This window comes from Euphorbia lathyris, chromosome 3 (assembly GCF_963576675.1).
Source record: "Euphorbia lathyris chromosome 3, ddEupLath1.1, whole genome shotgun sequence".
In the NCBI taxonomy this organism is placed as follows: domain Eukaryota; kingdom Viridiplantae; phylum Streptophyta; class Magnoliopsida; order Malpighiales; family Euphorbiaceae; genus Euphorbia; species Euphorbia lathyris.
Genome location: NC_088912.1, coordinates 100,770,845 through 100,775,355, shown reverse-complemented (window position 1 = coordinate 100,775,355; position 4,511 = coordinate 100,770,845). Strand labels below are relative to the sequence as shown.

At 29.0% G+C, this 4,511-nt stretch overlaps 1 long non-coding RNA gene across 1 annotated transcript; it reads left to right on the top strand.

Annotated features, from left to right (window-relative positions):
* Nucleotides 1-1,372: 1,372 nt before the first annotated feature.
* On the top strand, nt 1,373-2,717 carry LOC136224760 (uncharacterized). Its single transcript, XR_010686599.1, has 2 exons — nt 1,373-1,536; nt 2,486-2,717. It is a non-coding gene; the product is annotated as an uncharacterized lncRNA (long non-coding RNA).
* Nucleotides 2,718-4,511: the final 1,794 nt, after the last annotated feature.

Here is a 4,511-nt window from a genome sequence, read left to right as displayed (position 1 = left end):
TTGATTACATCACATATTTTATTTTATAGTGACCTAATTTACATATTGTCATGTATCTTAATGTGTTTACATGACAATATATAAAAATTGTCACCACTTTGTCAAATGATGATGATTTTATATTGTCATTATTGTATATAATAATTCTTACGATGATTTATATGCTTCGTAATATATAACAGAAAGAACGTGACAACTTAGATTGTGTTATATATATAATGATGCAATTTAGATATTATGTATTTTAATATGTTTTCATGGACGTATAATAATCGTCGCCATTATATTAGTTTATGATGATTTTATATCGTAACCGAATCATTATTTTCTTTACAATGATTCTTTTTGTGTTTTTTTTTTTTTGAAGTATTTGGATATTGTTATTTAAGTTATATTGTATGTCCGTAAATTTAACATTAAATTTTCAATTTTATACATACAATATTTCATTTCTATTAAAAATATTTTTATTATTATATATAATGTGAAATCTATTATTTTGAGGATTTTTTTTCCAACTCAATATTCAAGCTTGGCTGAAATTTTGACTTTTAATTTTTTTAGGTATACTAATTAGTCTTGATGTGAAATTTATGTCCACTACAAGTTACCATTATAAGAGAATATAAAGGGATAAGATATAAAAATATCTCTAACATTTACAGTATAGAACAATTTTACCCTCAACGTCTAAAATAGTGCAATTTTACTCATAAACTTGGCAGATAAGAGTAATTTTACCCCTAACATTAGTAAGTTATGTCAATTTGAAAAATAATTCATCAAACTGCTTTTTTATTCATGAATTTTGATTTTACATGCGCGTCATTTTATCACTATAATTAGTAATAGATCACAAATATATGATTAGACGTGTAAAAAAATTTAAAAATATATACTCTATGTATGAATTAAATAAAAAAATTCAAACATTTTACCGAATTTAAAAATATTAATCTCCAATTCTATTATGAAACCACAAAAAATATCAAAAAAATAATTAGAACCAACAGATATGCAACTGGTGCAGAATAAGGAACAAAATATGTGTGTTTTATAATGATGTCTGAAATTGCCCAATTTGTCAACATTAGGGATAAAATTGTTCTTGGTTGCCAAAGTTAGAGGTAAAATCGAACCATTTTAGACGTTATGAGTAAAATTGCTCATGAATGTAAGCGTTAGAGGTATTTTTGCATCTTATCTCGAATATAAATAAAGTGAAAATAATTATATTTTTATAAAACTTAATTTATCATATTCTTAATGTAATTTAATGATTTAAATTTAAATTCTAATTGATTGGGCCTAAAAGAACTATAAACTTAACCCAAACCCAGTAAAACTGTATATTCCCTCTCCCCACCTTTCATTAGTGCGGTTTCTTCCACGATCCCCACTACCTCTCTTCCTCAGTAAAGCAAGATTACCAAGAACCAACATTTATGCCCTTTCCATCTCAATTTTCGGTCACCAGAGGCGTCGATAATCGCTCAAGGTCATAATTCTCTCTGTCACTGTTTCTCATTTTCGGAGGTAAGCACATGTCTTTTCCGCTCTTTCTCTTCTCTTCCTCTCATATGACTGTACCTTAGTTTTTTTTATTTCCTCTTTCTCTATGTCGATCTCTCGTTATTTCTCCTTATCGATTTGAGGCCTTCTGGGTCTGATTTGAATTTGTTTCAATTGAAGAAGAAAATTTCAAAAACTATCAGATTTATCCCTCTTTTATTTTCCGCTTCTCAGTTTTCCTTAAACCTTGCTTGGGAGTTTAAATATGGAGAGGAAGGAAGGTTAAATTTACTCTGCAGAGATAAATTTTTTTAAAAAAGTTACGTTACTTTCATTAACCCTCAATTTGGAGGTTAGAGTTTGGAGGTTAGAGGAAGTAAACATTTAACCCCATTAACCTCCATTTACTCTCAAAAAATAACTCCCAAACAAGGTTAACTCAATACTTAACCTTCCATTACTCTCATTTACTCCCATTAACCCCTCCCAAACATGGACTTAATTTCCTTCTATTAATCTATTTTTTGTTCTTCGTTTCTCATTCTTTAATTCATTTCAGTCTTCTCTAAAAGAAATGACTATGAGAAATGCCATGTTCAATGAATTCTGAAAATCGAAGACATTTGTACACAAGGTTCGATTCAGGGTGACACTACTACAATTGAGTTAGGATTGGTTTCCATATAGAATTGTAGATTAGCATGAAATTTTATACTTCTGTAAACTTCTGTAAAGATAAATTGATGACTGATTTTGATGTTTGGAGTTTTTGGGTATAACAGGTGTAAGAGAATATGCTATTGAATATGGTTCTTGATGATCCAAAAGTTTAAATTTTTAAACAATCAAGTTTCAGCGGATGATAATGACAAGTTCTACAATTTGAGTTTTTTGGATTTTTGTTGAAAGATATGTGTATATTAATTTATATATACATGTTTGATATTTGTATTGATCATCATTTTTTTTACAGGAGGAGGCTGATAGTTTTGGATATATATCAATGATTTGGTTTTTTTTCTGAAGAAATCTGGAAATACAAAGGAGATGTGGGAAGTAGAGAACCAAAAGCGAAAGTGGAAATACATGATTTCTTGTCTTTTTATTTCTTACCTTTTTTATTATAAGTTGTATTGTAATTATAATTGGGCTTTGGCTCAAATATTAAATTTTCAATTCTATTATAAAAGTTATCATTTGAATTATTTCATTTGTTTTTAGGTTTTATTTCCTTTAACGCAAAAAATGCCATTATTAATAATATAAATCTGCTTCAAAAAGAATAATATAAATCAATCTCAATAAACTTTAAAAAATAATAAATATATATAATATTAAATAATTAATTTACTTTTAGAAGAATTAACCGGATAAAAAATTTACCATGATTACGAATATACAGTGACAATTATTATACATCACAAATTATAATTTTTAATGATGAATTAAATTTTAATATGACAATATTTAGATTTTTCACGATAATAATAACGTCACTAAAATTATGCAACTTTTGTTTTATACTGAAATTTGTCACCATAACTTGTGCTTTTCGTGACGAAATATGACTTCGTCATTTAAAAGTTTACTTATAGTGACGAAACACAATCTTCACTAACAAAAATGTTTAATAATTCTGACGAAATAATTGTCACAAAAAATGAAAAATATTATGACATGTTCATTTGTTCGTCATATAAAAACGATTTATATGCGACCAAATTCAAAATCGTCATATATACATAATACCACGCTCATACGGTGACAAATGCTGTGACGAATGAATTTCGTCATCTATTATTTATTGTGACAAAAAATCAACTTTTAGTGACAATTTTTGAGCGTCAATAAATACTAAATTTCTTGATTTCGAAATCAATTATCAAAAGCCTCCATTGAAGCAAGGTTAAAACCTTTCTTTGAGATTAACTCCAAGTTTTAGCTTGAGAAGAAACTCTTTAGTTTATTTAAGATCAAAATCAACAAGTTCAATATTAATCTGTTTCAGAAACACGAATATAAATAGAGAAAATGGAAAAATTCTATGTGTGGATCGAGATATAGTAGTGATCCCTCCATTCAAATGATGTCACGTCTTTCAGACTGCTGATATGACATCATCTAACTGGAAAAGCTAGTAAGTACCCGATCCATAGTAGATGGTGGGTACCTTATTAGTTCATAAGAACAACGTTAATGAGTGGAATCAAACATTTAATGATTGTATTTCTTGTCATTAAAACACCTTTTTCTTGTAGTGTTAGTTATCTATTTTCCTATTCTTGTTTGTTTTATAATTTCAAAAAGGAAAGTTTTAGATATTTGGTTAGATAGCTTATATTTACCTTTTATAGCACCAAACACAGTAAACTATAAGAGCAGACATAAAAACCAACCCTTATTTTGTTGAATTCAACTGATACAATAATCTAAGATCAATTATCTAACTATAAATTTAAGCTATTTCATTTACCTTACATATATTTAAGCCCATTAACAAATAGAGAAGCAAACATCTCCATTTCACTCTTCTTCAAAACTAAACCAACCTCCAATCCTCCATTTGAATCTCTATTCTCAGCCATAGAGATCGATACATTCCTATCTATAGATACAACTTGTGTCTTCTTCGGCTTCCCCCATCCGAAATCTGTTCCATAAATCTCAAACCGAGGTGACCCGGCAACTGTGATGACAACATCAGCAACCTGCAGAATGTTTTTTATTTTCAAAGTTTGTTCAGTTTCTCGCTCAACACTCATGTTCTTCACTCTTGTCTCTAACCCTTTTATCATCTCGCTAAGCTCATTGGCGACAGAGGCAGTCCCATTTTTGTCAAGGATTGTTTCCGTATCGACCCAAGAGCAGCTTCCGAGGAGACAGTTACCAAAGTAATTCGTTGGTAATGCAGGATTCAAACCGGATCTACATTCTGCTACAAACGCGAATACCACTTTTCCTTTTCTTTCCAAATGTTTTGCCTTAACAATGGTTACTAT